The 20,486-nt window shown below is 37.6% G+C and overlaps 1 protein-coding gene and 1 pseudogene across 1 annotated transcript in view; both read right to left on the reverse strand.

The window, feature by feature from the left end:
- APBB1IP (amyloid beta precursor protein binding family B member 1 interacting protein) overlaps positions 1-20,486 on the reverse strand; it is a 96,667-nt gene that overhangs the window by 74,800 nt on the left and 1,381 nt on the right. The window lies entirely within an intron of this gene.
- LOC148094385 (large ribosomal subunit protein uL23 pseudogene) lies at positions 2,758-3,187 on the reverse strand (annotated as a pseudogene).

Below are 20,486 nucleotides of genomic sequence, written 5' to 3' on the forward strand. Positions count from 1 at the left end.
GCATAATATATAGGTGATATAATTGTCTACACAGAAAATTGAAGAGAATGAAGTGAGAAGTATAATTAATAAGATAGCTGATGTAAGGTAAATATGTATATTCAAAATAGTAACATTCTTATACATCCAGCAAAATGTTAGAAAATGATATGGCACAAAGATCAAATTTACAGCAGTAGCAAAAGATGTGAAAAATAAATATAGAAATAATAGTGAGCAATTTGCCAATTCTAGATAGAGAATACTATATGGCATAGTAGTAGACTTGAACAAATGGAGGGACATCATGTTACTAGAAGGAAACATTCAATATGGAAAAGATGTCACTTGTTCCTAAATGAAGATAAACTTTTTACAATTCCGATTAAATGCACCAATCGGTAAAACAAACAAACAAAGAAAAGCTGACAAACTGATTCTAAACTTCATCTGAGAAAAAAATATTATCCTTAAATAATAACATAAAAATGTATTTTAAAGAAAAAAATTTTGGTGCTTTACAATTTGCATAAATAAACCAGTGGAAGAGAACAGAGATTGCAGAATTCAAATTTAATATATGAAACAGTTGAGTTAATCAGTAGAAAATAATAGATTATTTAATAAATGATATTGAGACAACTGGCTATCCATTTGGAGAAAACAAAATCATATCCCCATCATACACAAAATAAATTCAAGTTGGACTAAAAATCTAAGTGTAACAGTAAAGCTATAAGAATAATAGAAGAAAAAAGTTTTTCTTTCTTCCTTCTCTCCCTTTCCTTCCATATAATTTTGTGGTAGATGCTACTAACTGGCTTTTGAACACTCTCCAAGTACCTTTTATACTGGTCCCATAATACTGAAGCTGGAAATCTAGAAATCACATTTTCCTTGCAGTTAGGGTTCTACCTGTAATTCAGTCAAAGAGACACACTGATGTGACCTATGAGCAACATGAAGTGAAAGCCACACGTGAAGAAAACAGAATCTTCTGGGGGCAGTTGTCCTGTCCCTATGATCTTAGATTGAGTAGTGGGAGCTAGCAGCAGTGAGGTTTTGCCAGAACAGCCCTGAATGGATGGCTGGGCATTTCTTCTGGCTGTGTTATTATTCCTGACTGTTAACATTAGACATAACTCCCCAATCCCTCCCAGTTTTGTATGCAGCCATATACACCTGGTAATAAATGCCTTCCTGGTTTAATTTAGATTGTTTTGTTGTTATTTTTTTTTAATTGAGGTATAATTGACATACAACATTATACTAGTTTCAGGTGTACACTACAATGATACAATATCTGTATATATTGCAAAATGATCACTGCAATAAGTCTAGTTAACATCCATCACACAGTTAATAAATATTTTTTGCTTGTGATGAGAACTTTTGAGATCTACGGATTCTGTTATCTGATCATTACAAGTAGTGAGGAGTTTTCCAAGCATGACCTAAAATCCTGTAGTTTTAAAAGAACTACTTTAGCCCTGGCCAGGTAGCTCCATTGGTTGGGGTGTCATCTCAATATGCCAAGGTTGTGGGTTTGATTCCTGGCTGGAGCACATTCTGGAATCAACCGATGAATGCATGAACCAGTGCAACAAGTCAATGCTTCTTTCTCCCTCTCCCCCCCGAAAAAAAAAATCAATAAAAAAATAAGACACTCCTTTATATTCATTTGTTCATCAATAGATATTAAATATCTAAATATCATGGAGATGTTCTTTCTCTTTGGTTCACTAATTCAACCTTTGATAATTTAATTCAAGGAAATTTATAAACTATGTAAGAATTCTATAAGACTGAAGGTGAAACTGCAGCATTATTGGAAATTAAAAACAATTTAAATATATAACAAATATGGAAAAGTTAATTACTGTATGTACTCAATGGGTTTCTTGGTACCATTAAAAAATGATGGCTGTAAAGACTGTAATAATATATTTAAGTAAAATAATAAGATACAAAATAATTTATATTGTAATATTATAATAATATGAGAAAGCCAAAGGCATAGAAAAAATACTAGAACAACTCAACATGTGAAACAGTGCTTGTATTAGGGTGCTGGTCTATATTTCCCAAATTTTCTATAGTGTATTGATTTCACAATTTAAAATAGAGTTAAGAGACACAATTGGTTTCAAGCCCATAGAAATGACTTAAAGGGCATGTTAGTAAAACCAGAGTTATAAATGTATATATTACATATGTAAAATATACATATTTAAAATTGAGGTAATTGACATCTAACATTGTGTATGTTTAAGGTGTACAATGTGTTGATCTGCTACATTTATATATTACAACATGATTATCACCATAGTGCTAGCTAACACCTCTATCATGTCACATAATTATCATTTCTTTGTTTGTACCCTTAAACAACATTGCCCCAATTCCCCCACCCTGCAGGCCTGGTAACCACCATTCTACTCTCTGTTTTAATTAGTTTGTTTTTTGTTTTGTTTTGTTTTTTAGATTCTAAATATAAGTGACATCATACAGTATTTGTCTTTTTCTGTTTTACTTATCTCACTTAGCACAATGCCCTCAAAGGCCATCCATGTTGTTGCAAATGGCAAGATTTCCTTCTTTCTTGTGATTGTATACATATATATACCACATCTTTTATATATATATAAAAGATATATATATATATATATATATATATATATATATATATATACCACATCTGTATATATATATATACCACATCTTTTTTTTTCTACAGTGTAAAATTTTTATACTTAGAATTAGCCAGCTGAACTTAGTTTAGATAATCTTAATTTTGCTGGCAACATTCAAAACATCACAGTCGGGAGCCAGTCAAACATATGCCTTCTTTCCTCCATCAGGCCTGATCAGGGTTTTGACCTTGGCCACATCAATGTCATAGAGCTTCTTTACAGCCTGTTTGATCTGGTGCTTGTTGGCCTTGACATCCACAATGAATGTAAGTGTATTATTGACTTCTCTTATCTTCATGACTCACTCAGTAGTCAGGGGGAACTTGATGATGGCACAATGGCCAAGATTGTTTCTCCCGGGGGCACTCTTCTGAGGATATTTAGATGGGTGACGTGCAGATCTTCTTTTTGTGGTTGTGGACCCCTTTCAGCACTGTTTTCTTTGCCTTCAAAGCCTTTGCTTTGCCTTCGGCTTTAGGAGAAGCAGGGGCTTTCTCTATTGCTTTCAGTGCCATCTTTGTGAAAAGCCGTATCTTCTTTATCCATGTATCCATTGATGGATATTTAGGTTGTTTCCATATCTTGGCTATTGTAAATAATGCTGCAATGAACATGGGAGTGCAGATATCTCTTTGAGATTCTTTCATTTCCTTTGAATATATACCCAGAATTGGATATCCCAGATCATTAGGCGGCTCTACTTTTAATTTTTTGAGAAACCTCCATACTGCTTTCCATAGTGGTTGAACTAATTTCTGTTCTGATCTACAGTGCACAAGCATTCCTTTTTCTCTACTACCTTGTCAACACTTGTTATCCCTTGTCTTCTTGATGACAGCTTTCTCATAGATGTGAAGTAAGATCTCATCATGGCTTTGGTTTGCCTTTCCTTCATGATTAATGATGTTGAGCACCTTCCCATGTACCTGCTGGCCATCTGGATGTCTACTTTGGAAAAATGTCTCTTCATAACCTCTGTGCATTTTTAAACCAAAAACTTTTGTTGTTATTGAATTGAATGAGTTCTTTATATATTTTGGATATTAATTCTTTATCTGATATACGATTTGCAAATATTTTCTCCCATTCCATAGGCTGATTTTTTATTAAATTCTAATGTGAGGGCTGCTCACCAAAAGGAAAAGAGACTCTTCTCCACCCTACTCAATTGTGACTTTACTCTCCAAAACATTGTTGAAGATCAATTTGAAATGGAGGACAATTTGAAGTGGAAAGTGCATTGCATTCTTTGTCTTTCTTGCCTAGACTCTAAAAATTCTTCGTGAAAAGGAAATGCAAACTAAAATGTATCCTTCACGTGTTGTTTCTGATTGGCAAATTTTATGATGACTATTTTATTTGTAAAACTGGTAATTCAGTTGTTTCTTTTTTTATTATTATGCTCAGTAACTTTCCTGGGAGAGTTTTTCTTATTATAAGCTAATTATTTTCTTTAGTTTCTGGAGGCAACAACTGCAATTAAACAAAGAACTCACACAACTCAACAAGAGTAAGACAAACAATCCAATTAAAAAATAGGCAAAGGACCTGAATAGACACTTCTCCAAAGAGGACATACAGATAGCCAAGAGGCATGTGAAAAAATGCTTAACATTGTTAATTATCAGAGAGATGCAAACTAAAACCACAATGAGTTATCACTTCACACCTGTCAGAATGGCTGCCATCAACAAATCAACAAACTACATATGCTGGCGAGGGTGTGGAGAAGGGGAACCCTGGTACACTGCTGGTGGGAATGCAGACTGGTGCAGCCACTATGGAAAACAGTATGGAGGTTCCTCAAAAAACTAAAAATGGAGCTGCCTTTTGACCCAGTGATCCCACTTCTAGGAATATATCCTAAGAATCCTAAAACACTAATCAGAAAGAATATATGCACCTCTATGTTCATAGCAGCGCAATTTACAATAGCTAAGATCTGGAAACAGCCCAAGTGCCCCTCAGTAGATGAATGGATAAAGCTGTGGGACATTTACACCATGGAATACTATGCAGCTGTAAAAAAAGAAGGACCTCGTACCCTTTGGGACAGTATGGATGGACCTGGAGAATATTATGCCAAGCAAAATAAGCCAGGCAGAGAAAGACAAACATCACATGATCTTATTTATATGTGGGATCTAAAGAACATAATAAACGGATGAACAAAATAGATTCAGTGACATAGAAGCATGGAATAGACTGATGAATCTTGGAGGGAAGCTGGGGGTGGGTGAGTGGGGACAGATTAACCAAAGAATTTATATGCATATATGCATAACCCATGGACACGGACAATAGTGTGGTGAAGGCCTGGGGTGGGGAGTGGGTGCGGGGTAGAAGGGAGGTCAACAGGGAAAAAAGGGGACATCTGTAATACTTTCAACAATAAAGATAAATTTAAAAAAAAAGAATTTAGCATTATTTGTCTTGGTTCAAAACTGATTCATCATGAAATTTTACAGCCAAGAATATATTCTTTTATTTATGCAAATTATTTTGAAGACTAAATCAATGTTTTACGGAAAATAGTACTGAACAATTTGGCTTACAAAATTATGACCTTAGCAATGGTAGTATACTTCCTCTCTATTTTACTGACTAATGGGGAAGAAAAAATAGAACTATTATACAGGATTTGAGTAAAAATTAAGCTTATCTCATAAGATATTTATTAAAAACCAGTCATATACAGTAAAATTACAATAAATTCCCTAAAGGAAAAATTGTACAACCTACATCCTCTAACCAAAATACAATAAAAATAGAAACTAATAATAAAATATTAAATAAATTTTAAAATCCTTACGAGAAAAGCATTTTCCTAACAATTTAGGGATCAGAGAAGAAAATCTCAAAAGAAGAATTTCAAACTATCTAGAAAATAAACACAATGAAAGCTACACACTACATATACACATACATAATTTAACCAAAGTGAAATTCAGAAGAAATTTTGGAGAAAAAGAAAAAATGAGACTTCCACAATGACACTGATTAAAGCAGAACAGTAATGATGTAGGAATAAAGTAGATAATAATGCCACATAGGATGCAGAAACATATTAAAGAACATCAAAGAATTTGGTCTTTAGTAATCTTAACAGAATCTAACACATAAAATAAAATACAGTCTTAATTTTTTTGATTCATGTATTATAGAGTCTTTGTTTTGTACCTATTTTACCACTTATTTCTGAACATTGCAACTGTGCAGTGATGCCCTACTATAAAAGGCAGATAATGTAATAAGGTACAACTTTGCTTTTTTTTCCCCCTCACTTGAGGATATTTTTTTTCCATTGACTTTTTTTTTTTCAGAGAGAGTGGAGAAGAAGGAGCAGGAGGAGGGAGAAAGAGAGAAACATGCATTGATGTGAGAGAAACACATGGATTGGTTGCCTCCCGCATGTACCCCAACCCAGGAGGGGATTAAGCCTGCAACTGAGGTAGGCGCCCTTGACCAGAATGAAACCCACAGCCCTTCGGTCTGAGGGCTGACACTAACCATGGATCCAAACGGGCCAGGACAACTTTGCTTTGTTTTGATATGAATACTGAGAGAGAAATATGATACTGTGCTTGGTTAATTTCTTCACACAGTTGTGCATGAACTTTTGCAGATAACATCTCAGTAAAACTTCCAAGAAACCATCCATGGACTCCTCACACTCCCCATTCCATTCCATTCCATTCCATTCCATTCCTTCCTTCCTTCCTTCCTTCCTTCCTTCCTTCCTTCCTTCCTTCCTTCCTTCCTTCCTTCCTTCCTTCCTTCCTTCCCTCCCCCCTCCCTCCCTCCCTCCCTTCCATTCATTCATTCCCTTCCCTTCCCTTCCCTTCCCTTCCCTTCCCTTCCCTTCCCTTCCCTTCCCTTCCCTTCCCTTCCCTTCCCTTCCCTTCCCTTCCCTTCCCTTCCCTTCCCTTCCCTTCCCTTCCCTTCCCTTCCCTTCCCTTCCCTTCCCTTCCCTTCCTTCCTTCCTTCCTTCCTTCCTTCCTTCCTTCCTTCCTTCCTTCCTTCCTTCCCCCCCTCCCTCCCTCCCTCCCTTCCATTCCATTCCATTCCATTCCATTCCATTCCATTCCATTCCATTCCATTCCATTCCATTCCATTCCATTCCATTCCATTCCATTCCATTCCATTCCTCTTCCTATTGTCCAAGGGGGATGTCTTGATAAAGGTATTAGATAGTACAGATATTCAGATTTCATAAATATAAATAAAGATGTAGCTTTAACTACTTTCTGAAGTAAAGGTGGCAGTAAACTTGCCATTTCATAAAAATGACTTAATCATTTCAGCTGTGATCCAGATTATCTTTGGGGCAGATCCTCCCTGATCTTTGTTTTATATTATCCTTATTCCTATTACCTAGTCTCTGAAGACACTGAATGAAACAGAAACATCTTACTTATCTAAATCTCCACCTCTCTCTTAACTTTAAGCCTGCATTTATACTTCCCATCATCTGCAGAGCATTTCCACAAGGCGTCCCACTAGAGACCGCAGCATGGCCCCGTTCCAGCTTCCTCTCCTCCACCCCAGCCCAGTTCCCTTGGCTTGCCAATACAGCCTGTGGTGCAGCAAGATCCAAGCCAGAGGTTATCTTGGGAACTGGGGAGAAAGCACAGAAGGCTCTGAGTGAAAATCAGATCCTGGGGAAGGAGTGGAGCAGTGCAGTGAAGTGAGGCTGAGACTGGGTGTCTGGGCAGAAGACACCAAAGTCAAGTATAAGCGCTACCAGAATTGTGAAACTGAAACAGAAGCCCCACATTAGGAAGTGGGAAAACAGATGAGGCAAAGGCAAGAACAGGCTGGGAGAAGAAATACCATCAGCGTGGGCTAACAATAGCTGTGGATGTTTGTGACAGACAGGCTCAGACTTGGTTCTGAAAGGAGCCACCTAGACAAAAATAGCCTTTTCCCCAGACAGCAACCTCCCTCCTCCCCCAAATCAGCCTACATCCATCTTGACCTACAGCCAGGGCAAATTGTTAGCTTCCAGTTCCTGAGGTCCCCAATCTGATCAGTTAGTGTGTCCTGTAAACTCGGCCTTCCAAATGCCCTTGAACTTGTCCCATTCTTCCCACAACTACCACCCTAGTTCAGCTCTTCCACAGCTGTAACCAGAACTATGCCACCTGCTTACTTTTTATCTCCATACCTCTAGTCTTTCCCTCTTAAACCCAGGGTCTACAATGCCACCAGTTTTCTTCTTAAAACCCAGTTCAGTTCTTACCTTTTCAATTAGCAAAACTTTTCAGTGGCTCTGTAGTCTGTAGAATATAATCTAAACCCTTTAATGTATGTGGCTTTTAAATTCTTCCACAGTCCAACTCCACCAACCTCTCCAACTTCATCTTTTAGACATTACCCTGGTCTCCGCATAAAACCTACTCTGCTGCTATAACTGCAGTTTCTTTATAATCCCCTGGCACACCAAATGCTTTCACTTAATGTACTGAAGCCAGAGCACAGGTTGCTTCTAATGCATCTTTCCATCTTCCCAGTGGTTGGAGCAGCACCTTGAACACAGGGCCTTGTGCTCCATATTTTAAAAAATATCTTATTAAGATAAGATTCCCATAGCATACAAGTCACCCATTGAAAGCGTCTAATTCAATAGCTTTTCGTATATTCACAGGGTTGTGCAACAATCACCACAATATAATTTTAGAATATTTTCTTCTCCCCTAAAAGAAACCCATACCCTTTAATAGTCACTTGCCATTCCCCCTCTCACTACCCAGGACTATGAAACTATCACTCTGCTTTCTCTGGACATTTCACATATTTGGAATCATTCAATGTGTTCTTTCATGGCCAGCTTCTTTCACTTAACACAATGCTGTCAAAGTGCATCCACAATGCAACATGCATCAGCATGTCATTTCTCTTCATTGCTGAGCACTTCATTGTACTGAAACATTACATTTTGATTACCCATTCATAATTTGATGGACATTGGGGTTAGTTCTACTTTTCAGCTACTATGAATTATGCTGCTGTGGACATTTGTGTACAAGATTTTGCATGGATATGTTTTCATTTTGGGACTCCTGGGAGTGGAACTACTGGGCTGTACGGTAACTTTATTATTTAACTTTTGAAGAACTGCTAGACTTTTCCCAAAGGTATGGAATGATTTTACATTCTACCAACAGTATATGAAAGTTCAAATTTCTCCACAGTCTCAGCCGTACACGCGCCTGTCGTTTTGATGACAGCCTTCCTAGCGAGTGTGACGATCTCACTGTGGTTTCCATTTGCGCTTCTCTTATGTCTAACGATGGGGAGCATCTTTTCATGTGATTGGTCATTTTTACATCTTCTCCAGAGAAAAGGCTACTCAGATCCTTTCCCCAGTTTTAAAAGGGGTTACATATTATATCTTATTACATACTATGTATTATATATAATTATATGTTATATCTATAAAATATATTATTATTATGTTGTTGTTACAATAGAAGTCTTTCAACATTCTGATATATGCTTTGCAAATCAAATATTTTCTCCCATTTTGTGCACTGTCTCTAGTCTTTATTCTTTCTCTTTCTTTCTTTCTTTCTTTCTTTCTTTCTTTCTTTCTTTCTTTCTTTCTTTCTTTCTCTTTCTTTCTCTCTTTCTTTCTTTCTTTCTTTCTTTCTTTCTTTCTTTCTTTCTTTCTTTCTCTCTCTCTTTCTTTTTCTTCTTTCTTTCTTTCTTTTTCTTTCTTCTTTCTTTCATTTTTTAAATATATCTTTATTGATTTCAGAGAGAGAAAAGGAGAGGGAGAGAGATAGAAACATCAATGATGACAGAGTCCTCATTGATCGGCTGCCTAGCCTGCAACCGGGGCATGTGCCCTGATCAGGAATCGAACCCCGATCACCTGGATCTTAGGTCCACGCTCAACCACTGAGCCACGTCTGGCTGGGCCTATACCTTTTTCTTAAAAAAAATTATCTTTCTCGCCCTAGCCGGTCGCTCAGTGGTTAGAGCGTTGGCCCTGGCACGTACCTCGGTTGCAGGCTTGATCCCTGGCCCCTGTAGGGGCAGGTGCAGGATGCAGGAGGCAACCAATCGATGTCTCTCTGTCTCTCTCCCCTCTACTCTCTCTGGAAAAAAAAAAAAAGCAATGGAAAAAGTATCTTCGGGTGAGGATTAAAAAAACATTACTTTATTGTTGAAAGTATTACAGATGTCCCCTTATCCCCCCCCACCATGGACACCTTCCACCCCACACCCATGCCTCCCCCCCAGGCCTTCACAGCACTATTGTCTGTGTCCATGGGTTATGCATATAGGCATATAAATTCTTTGGTTAATCTCTTCCCACCATCCCCCTTCTCCCTTCCCTCTGAGATTCCTCAGTCTGTTCCATGCTTCCATATCTCTGTATCTATTTTGTTAGTTACTTTATTTTGTTCAATAGATTCCACATATGAGTGAGATCATGTGATGTTTGTCTTTCTCTGACTGGCTTATTTCACTTAGCATAATACTCTCCAGGTCCCTCCATGCTGTCTCAAAGGGTAAGAGATCTTACTTTTTTACAGCTGCATAGTATTCCATTGTGTAAACATACCAAAGCTTTATTATCCACTGATCTACTGATGGGTGCTTGGGCTATTTCCAAATTTATACTTTCTTGATGGCACTGTTTGCAGCACAAAAGTTTTAAAGTTGGATGTAGTACAATTTATCTATTTTTACTTTTTTCGATAGGACTTTTGGTATATCTAAGAAGCTATTCCTTCATCCAAGCTCATAAAGATCTACTCCTATCCTTTCGTCTAAGAGTTTTATCATTCTAGCTCTTATATTTAGGTCTATGACCCATTTTGAGTTAGTTTTGTGTAGTGTGAGTCATTATTTTTTAAGGGATGTTATTGAGAGCAGTGTTTTTTAGACCTAAAGGATCTCCCCCCCAAATGCACATTCAATCAAAATATACTCACTGAATCATTTGTGCAAATGCAAGCAGTAGTGAACCAGACACTATGATAAAAATAGGAAAGGAACTGTAGCAGCAAGTACTATACTATTGTAATCCAGGAGCAATCCAAATGGATTTTGGGTAAATTAATGATTGTTCCTGCAAAGAACTGACTCCACCAAAACTGGTTTAGATCCATAGGGAAGTTATTGATTAACCTGGCATGGAAATTAATCCTTGGCTTAAAACACACAGACACCAAAAAAACAAACAAAACAAAATACCCCCAAACCTCAAGAACCCCAAAGAGTGAATTACGAGATTGAAATTCACTTCTAGAAGCATATGTGTTTTATGTTTCACATAACTGTTACCATGTAACTTTACTAAGTTGAACTGAAAATTGCAAAACACTTTTTTTATGGTGATACCTTCACAGTACTTAAATTATGCCCCACATTTATATTTCGATTAGCTAAGCAATATATTGTTTTTCTCAGATTTCTATCATTTGTTTGCCTCTTGGTAAAGAATCTGAACCTCCTGCACCACTGGCTCAGTCCCAGCAGATTTCTGAGCAATGTGATTGAAGTTCTGCTACAGCAACTACCAGCCAAAAACAAATTATTCTCTTGTCCCTTCATAATGTGGTGTCAAATTGTGGAGGGCCATTCAAGACCCTTCTCTGTCACTAACCCCCAGGGGCAACTGCCCTGAGGCGTTTTCCAAAAGTGACCAGGGTCTATATTGTAGCACACAGGAACGTCAGCAGTTTCTAGGACCAGGTCTATAGGATGTCTGAGCACTCTTGGTCTAAAGTGTTTAAACATCAATTATGGGAAGTCCATGTCAACCAGAAAAAGGCACACAGGAGGTGAGGGAGGGGGTGACAGGAAGCCAGCACTTCTAGTCCAAAAGCAGAGGCTAGATGATTGATCCATGGCCCTTATAGTTGTGATGCATACAAGCCATTCTGGCACCTCCCCAGGTAGCTAGAACAGCTGCTCAAAGAAAACGTCTGCTAGACTGAGCTCATCCACAATCCACCCGCACAAACCACTCCAAATTCATCAACATCTTTCTCCCATTAAACCTTTGCTTACAGTGAAAGTGGTTTATTTTTCTTCCCTGTACCCACCATTTGTAATACCTCTGTTGTTTCTCCCATTTTTCCTCCTCTCACATGAGTCTCACCCTCTATTCAAGGCCAGCTCAGGGCTCACTGCTGGATCCCAGAGAGCTACCCTTGTCTGAAATCCGGTAGCAGCAGCATTAAGATCACTAATTTAACAGTTCACAAGCTGCCTTATGGTTTACCTGTCTTTTTGTATGGTTTTTTATCTTCTCAAGTACATTGAGGGACAAAATTTATACTTCAACCCTCTTAGTACTCAGCATAGTACCATAATTGGCACTAGAATTCAATATGTGCTAGCTCTTAGTAATATGTATTAGCACCTACTTTAGAATAAGAGTAGTAGGAGTTATAAATATGGAACAATTACTACAGGTCAGACACCTATAGCATCTCATTTAATTCTCAAAACCATTCTATAATGTGGTGACATTATTTTAATTTTACAGGTTATAAAACTCAGGCCCAGAAAAGTTAAATATTTTGTGTGAGTTCAGTGACTGGACTGTGCCCAGGTCTAATGCAAAAGCCAATGCTCACAGTCACCATGCGATGTTGCCTTCTGAAAACATGCATTGTGATTATGAAGAGATGGAAAGTGGCAGCTACTTTGCTCATAGATACTGATGTTACAGTGTCTATGTGTCCACATCTAATATAAATGGTTGTGTCCATCTTTCACATCACACTGTGAGTTCAGGCATGGAAACTTGTATTTTCACCCAACTGTGTGACCCAGCCAGGTACTCAGCAAATAAACTTAGCTGCTGAGTCACCCTGGGCAAGTTATTCAACCTCTCTGTTGGCTTCATTTCCTCATCTGTAAAATGGTGATCAAAACAGTCCTTACCTCACAGGGATCCTGTAGTGCCTGTAAAGTGATCAGTATAGCGTCTGGCATGTATAAAGTGATATTAGTGATACTAATCTCAACGATTATTGTAATCATTATCATTATCATTTTTATTACTATATTACTCCTCTAAAATCACCAGTGGAGACAAATATCAGCCCCTTATTCATACACACACACACGTTCCCAAATCCTCTCTGGTTAGTTACTTCTGTCTGCTGCATTTCTATTTACGTGGACAGTGAGTTGGACTTCCATTTTTTGTAGGCCGAGTACATTTTTTAAAGACTAAGCCAGTGGGAAAGACATCTGTAAGTAGTGTTCCTAGAGATTCTTAACTATTGTGAATGAGAAAGGAATGGCATCAGAATGTCCTTGAGACTTTTCAGACCATACCCAGGGCACCTCCAACTCCACACTCCAAACCTTATCACAGCACCCTCCCAGGAGGGAAGGTATGTTTCTGGAGTTGAGAACCAGTGCAAAGAGAGCTCCTGTTGATGAGGATATGCTATTCTTCCGAACCAGCAGGTGGAAGAAAAAAAAGAAAAAAAAAGTTTACAACTGCTGTTGCCTAGGCCACAGATCACATTTTGCAGGATGTGGGTTTACAACATATAGCTCCACCATTTATCTCCCTTCTTTGTGAGTCCCTGTTATTATTAGGTGGAACCCAACAGTTAGTGCAGGGGAAGAAAGAATTAAAAGTAAGCAATGACAATTTGAGGCTGTTTTTGTTGCTAGAAGACTAATAGGGCATTCTGGGTATAAATTTAAATATGAATTAAAATTGGGTTCCAGCAACAGGTCTCACACTATTAGAAAATGCTGTTTCTTCAGCTTACATCATAATTCACCTAGTAGCCTCCGTACAGCTGAAGAGTCAACAGGCAGTTAGGACACAATATTTGTGCAATTATCTAGAGCTGCACTGTCCACTGGATTTGGAAGACTTAGTACAAAAGAAGAGAACAAAAGAGGTCATCAATAATTTTAATAATACTTAAATTTAATGTAATTTACTTAAATTTAATGTAATTAATATTAATTGATCATTTTGTATATATACTAAATAAAGTTTATTACTAAGATTAATGTTACTTGTTTCTTTTTACTCTTTCTAATGGGGCTTCTTGAAAACTCAAAGTTATCTCTATGGTGTGCATTATATTCCCAATGGAGAGCTGGAGAGTACTGCTCCAGGACGCTCCAGTTCTGTTGTTACAAGTGCCTAAGGATTTGACTCAAAGTGGTAGACTGTGGTGACTGTGTCATATGAATGTAATCTGAATATTACTAATCAAGTGTTAATCAGAATCTCCCCATTTCCTTTCCCACTGTACTTCTGTACCTTGTGCTCCAGTGTAGTACCGCTAAACACATGTGGGGCCTGGGGGGACCTTCTTCCCCTGGACCACCTGGAAATACCTTTATCTTCCAAAGCGCCTCTTTGTCACCCCCATAGAATGCCTTCCCTAGAATCACTATCTTCACCATATTATTTCTGTACTATCACTACACATGACACATTGCAATGTGTTCATTTACAGGCTTGTCTCTCCCACTCTACTAGAAGCTTCTTGAGGTCAGGGGCCATGTGCCCCCCAACGCTGGCACATGGTTGACCCTCACCAGATATGTGTTGAACTGAAAAAAAACCCAAAAAAACAGTTCCAATTATGGTATGCTGAGCAGAGTTTCATTCAACTGAAGTGTGTAAGTACCTAAGCCCCTCTGTAAGCCTCCACAAGAGCAGGAGGGCTTCTCTGCTCTGACAGTCAGTGTCGTGCGCTACCTGGGTGTTTCAGCTTCTCTACTCATGAGGTATATAAATATCTAATCACTATGTTGTACACCTGAAACCACTATAATATTTTATGTCAACTTTAATTGAATAAAATTTTAAAAAATTCATTAAAAAAAAAGTTAGTGCTCTTACGAGACATCTGTTCACAGCATTTCACTGGGTTTACAAATCAATGTTTCTCTCTCCTTCTCTGCCAGCACCCTCCACCGTATTTTCCAGTCTCTCCGAAAAATCAGTGGAGAAAAATATCCTTGGGTAAGGATTGACAAAAAAAAACAAAGACTGTCTTGGTTTGCTAAGCCACATTATTTATTTAATCAGAGGGAAGTTATTCTCTTAAAAACACCAGAACCAACAAATATTACATCCCAAACCTAATCAGTTCATTGAATTGTCAGTTGTGAATAGGTTATTATCAGTGGAGATGAAAGTTTGTACTTTAAATAGTGACCTTAGATAAATTTACTTAATCAATAACTTAATTGAGATAATACACTCTAAATCACCTGAAAAGTATTATATGGTATTTTGTTCTGCTGAATAACTAATTTGTTCTTTTCTTTTTGAGATAAAAATGCTAATAATGCACTTATTGAAAACTGGACTTCTGCCCTTAAATGGCTATTAAACGGTAATTAATGACTTAAGTAACATTTTATTAAATACAACTATTTCATAATTATACTGCTTTGATGCCTATTACAACTAAAACAAATGAAGTATCAGTTACCTTGATCTCGGTAACTACCTTCTAATACCCACTTTCACTTTCCCAAATATCATAACAGTGTCATCTAACATTCTTCAGGAGCTACTAGTGAACCTTTAGCCCACCTCTAACCCTGGCATCCATTGGAAATCCAGTTCTGCAGGAAGGAAGCTCCCTTGTCTTCCAGATCTGGTGTTAGATTTTGAAAATATCAGTATCTTAAAGTCTAGGCATAAAAAGCTCTTTTGTGGAAAAGGCCTTTATCTTCCATCCCTTAGAATCCTGCTGTTAAACTCATATTCATAGAAACCTTGTCTTGCATACTGCCCATGTTACTGGATAGAAATTTAAGCATGAATATGGGGGCTTCTTACTATTCATTTCTTGTTCTTCCATTTATTAAAAATAACTTTTGTCTTTAATCCCATGGAGGTGGAATATTACTGATTAGCTGACTATATTCTTATTTACAGCCCTTCCAGGAACTTTTGAAAGAATGGTTAAAGCTTTAGGATTCCCAAGATCTGGTTTTATGTCCCATTTCTTAAACTGTGTAGTCTTGGGCAAATTTCTTAAACTCTCTAAACTGTCATTTCTAATTTTTTACCAAGCAAGGGCTTGCTGCCTTACGTGCATAGAAACCAACACCATGACATCAGCTTTTAAGAAAAGAAAGGGCTTTTATTTGTGAGTCTACTGGCAAGAAGACAGGAGGTTAGCCTCAAATCTGTCTCCCCAGTCCAAGGGCAAGATTTAAGGGGCTTCAGCACAGGATCATCCTGGACAACAGACCCTTCACTTCAGAAAGGGTTCCAGTGTTCAGGCTCTGCTCACAGGGGTCCTTTGGGTCCATGGGGGGTGGGAAGCAGTTAGCGGTGCACAAGTTTTACTTGTGACTGGTGTTTGCTTGTAAGTGGTGCATCCAAGGTTTAATCTTCAGTTCCAAATCTCGTTAGAAAAGGATAGGAGCAGTTTAACCTGGTTCTGAGGTTATGATTTTGTAACATGAGAATTATAATAGTATCTTCTGAAAGAGTTAACAGCTTGAGTTATTACCCATTGATGCTCATATCCGTATCCAAAAGTGAGCTTCTGATCATCTCCCCTCCAGCCTCCCCATGTTAATGGCAATTCCATCATTCGGGTGTTTGGGCCAAAAGCTTTGACCCCTCATTGCCTCACACCTCACGTCCACTGTCAGGAAATGCTGTTAGTTCTACCTTCAAAATACATGCTGACTCTCAAAGCTTCCTAATGGGCTTCTTGCTCTCATCCTGGCTCCTGCCATTTTATTCGCGAGCAGTCCAAGTGAGCCTTTTAAATGTCAGATCAGGTTTACCTCTCCTCAGAATCCCACAATGGGCCCTCAATTTCACTCAGAGCAAAAGCTAAAGATTTTTAAATGGCCTACAAGGCCCTATATGATCTGCCACCTCTTCACCTTCCTCTTACCTCTCCAGCCACATCTCCTGTAACTCTCTCCCTGCTCGCTTACCTTTAGCTTCATGGGCCTTCGTGTTCCCCAAATATACCAGGCACACCCCTGCCTTACAGCCTTGGCACTGGCTGTTTCCTCTGCTTGGAACACTGTTCCCTCAGATAGCCTCTTAACTCCTTAGATCTTTGCTCAAATCTCAATGAGGCCAAACCTTACCAACTTCTATAATACTGTAACTATACTTCACTCAGCTTTGTCTTTTCTTATAGGACTTTTCACTAGCTAAGATTTATATTATTTACTTATTTATTATGGTTATTGAGTATTGTCTGTTTCTCCAAACTAGAATATAAGCTCCACAAATGCAGAGATCTTTGTCTCTTCTGTTCACCAATATGTCCCATGCACCTATAGTAATACTTGGCAAATATCTTTGGAATGATCAGATTGTATTTAAAGTAGAAATCTAAGTACTATCGAAAAATCAGCACTTTCTAACTTCGATATTCTTTATTACACTTAAAAGTTATAGTTATCCACTGATGACTCTTAGTCACTTCATTAATGACTAAGATACTTCCAAGTATTTCCATGATACTTAACTTTAACCATTTATAATCCACTTTGTTTTTATGCTATTTAAGTTAAAGTAAGTTGTCTTTATGTAACAGAGTGTTTACGATCATGTCTACAATAGGTAGAGATTCTAAATCCAGTTTCCCGAGTGCCAATGTACTCTAATTTCCAGTTTGACATTTTGCAAATCCATGTACATGCTTTCCGAATGCTTTCTAAAAAACCAGCACACTCAGAATGGCTCTGTCTAGGAAAAAAAAGGGTAATGCTATTTAGAAGAAGTCAGAAGATGTATTGGTAATATTTTCATTCTTAAGCTGGGGTGACAGATATACAGATGTTGGATATTGGCTTTATTATTGGTTATAATTTACATATATCATACATCATATGTTCGTGCCCTGGCCAGTTTGGCTCAGTGGTTGGAGTGTTGCCCCTGGACTGAAAGACCCTGGGTTCCATTCCGGGCAAGTGCATGTACCTTGGTTGTAGGCTCAATCCCTGGCCCTGGTCTGGGCACGTGCAAGAGGCAACCAATCGATGTGTCTCTCTCACATCCATGTCTCTCTCTCTCTCCCCTACTCTCTCTGTAAAAGCAATGGGAGAAAAATATCTTCAAGTGAGGATAAAAAAAACCCATATCATATTTAATATGTATGAACTATTTCATAGTATAAAAGGAACAAAAATAAATCTAGTCCAGTGTTTCCTTGTTCTACGACCAGTCTTTCTTTTCTCTTCAGTTTACTATCACTCTCTGGACATAAAGTCTTCTAGTCAGTTTGTGGACACAATTGCTGTGGGATTGAGCATTTACCCTCCCTCCCTTCCCACAGCCATGTCACTGATGCGTCTGGGATATGAAATCAAATCAGAAAGATCTCCAGTAGAATATGAAAAAAATTTATACCCACTGCTTCACTGATTTTATCAACCTTGCAAGCTATCAAGGGGGATTAGAATACAATAAAGATGAAAATGAAAACACAAGATTGCTGTCAAAGAAGATTATTTTTTCAGAAGACACATAAAAAGATAATAACTTCACAACTGATTATATTATCTTGCCTTCCTACTAAGAAAAACCTAACTAAACTAAGGAACTAACAAGGTGCCCTGGTTGGTTGGTTGGACAGCAGACTAGTGCAAGGAAAGGTCTCTGGTTCTATTCCCAGTCAGGGCACATATCCAGGTTGTGGGTTCCATAGCCAGTCAGGGTGCACAGAGGCGACAACTGATTGATATTTCTTTCTCTCTCTCTCTCAAATCAATGAAAACATATCCTCGAAGAGGATTAAAAATAAATAAATAAAAAGAACTAAAAAGGCAAATTCTTGCTTGGTTACCTTCCTTTAATCTTCCCTTCCATGACCCCAAGGAAAGGTCCCATGTTTCTTCACCATTTAAGCCCTTGCACTTGGTATAGCACCTCGAGAGCTGGTACCAGACTGTCTCAGTTCAAAGGTCAGCTGTGCTTCTGACTCTGTGTAATTCTCCTAACCTCTCTGTGCTTTCATTTCTTCAATGATGAAAAGGCGATAATAATAGTATAAGCCAGGACATCCTCATGATTAATGAAATGACACATCTAAATTAGTTAGCACAGGGTCTGGTACAGATTATAAATTATAATTACTTACTATTACCATTTGACTGAGTTGACAAAGAAGAAAGAAAACAGCTTTTATGAGTGTCTTAATGACTCAAGTGCATAGTTAATGTTCATGAAATGTTTGGAAACTGAGTCATGAATTCAAGCTTCAGAATACGTACTGAGAAGGTGTGGTGCTTTGGAGTGGTGTGACATCTCTGCCTGCTCGTGCCTCAGGGTTGGTACCAACAGGGCCAGCTGCGCTTGTGACATTTTGATGGTACAACTCAGAGGTGGAACTGGCACAGTATCTGTACATTTAGCCAACACTATGGAGTCCTAACTATGGTGCCAGGAATTTGGCTAGGCAGTGGTGGCAGGTCACATCCTCTAGTTCCTAGAAGCTGTCCTCAGGCCCTGACTTGTCACATCTCATGTACAATCTAGCTCCTTGAACTGTTTATAGGTCATTAAATGCCATACCTTAGTGCCGCTATTCTCTCTTCTCAAGAGAAATCTAATAGTTACTTCTCCAAATACATAGCAGTTTCCTCTAACAGTCATGATTCTCATAATAATTATAACTCTAATACATATAAACATTACTATACAACCAGTATACCAATGCCTTAAATCCTGGTATGTATTATGTACTCGAATTTATAAGACATGCTTAAACTTTAAGTTATTTGCCAGTTAGGATGACAGGATTAATATGAAAAATGTATATATTTTCCCAATAAAATATTAATTATGTAAATAAGAACTGTTCTATCTTGAGGTGAGAATTACTAAGATCATTTTACTATTGCTTATAAAATAAAATCATGAGGTTCTATAAAATTGATTTTGGTGTGACAGACTATAAAAATGAAAACTTAATTTATTATAAGATTTGTGGAATCTCTAAAAGGTGCAAGGTATAAAAATAATTAAAATAAGGTCAAGGAGGATTAGAAGTAAATGAAAATAATAATGCTTTTTAAAAGTAGGATTGTTTAAAAAAATTCAAAGTGGCATATTAAACAGTCATTTTTAGCAATGAATTTTAGAAAAAGGTCATTGGAAGAATAATATGAAATAACTAGGAAATTTTACTTATAAGTGAAAAAAGTAAAAAAAAAGTGGGTAATTAGTATATATTCTTAGGATATAAAAATGCAAAAAAATTATTTACTTATTTATTTATTTTAAATATATCTTTATTGATTTCAGATATATTTTAAATATATCTTTATTGAAGGGAGAGATAGACAGAAACATCAATGATGAGAGAGTCATTGATCGGCTACCTCTTGCACACCCCTGAACAGGGATCGCGCTCGCAACCCAGGCATGTGCCCTGACCGGGAATCAAACCTTGATCTCCTGGATCCTAGGTCCATGCTAACCGCTGAGCCACTCCCGGCCAGGCACAAAAAATTTAATGGACACTACCATCACTTAGTAAGTACTGTGTTTAAGATTTCAAGTAACTAAATTGTAAAGCAATCCATATTACAAAATTATATTTCTTGAGAAATAACAATTGAAGAATTTTGAAATCTATTATTGACCAGGCTAAATGGGAACATCAATTCAGTTTTTCAACAGAATGGAAATTCACCATCTATAGGCCAGAAATTGATTGTTTAGAGAAACAAAAGGCTTCAAAAGTGCTGAAATATCAGAATCTAACAAAATTTGTTATCATTATCATTTTCTCCATTCTTTTTGGTTAGTGATCAGCAATTCTAACTTTGTCAGCATTCCAGACAGGACAAATTCAAAGAATTATAACA

Source organism: Miniopterus natalensis, chromosome 1 (genome assembly GCF_054644295.1).
Source record: "Miniopterus natalensis isolate mMinNat1 chromosome 1, mMinNat1.hap1, whole genome shotgun sequence".
In the NCBI taxonomy this organism is placed as follows: Eukaryota; Metazoa; Chordata; class Mammalia; order Chiroptera; family Miniopteridae; genus Miniopterus; species Miniopterus natalensis.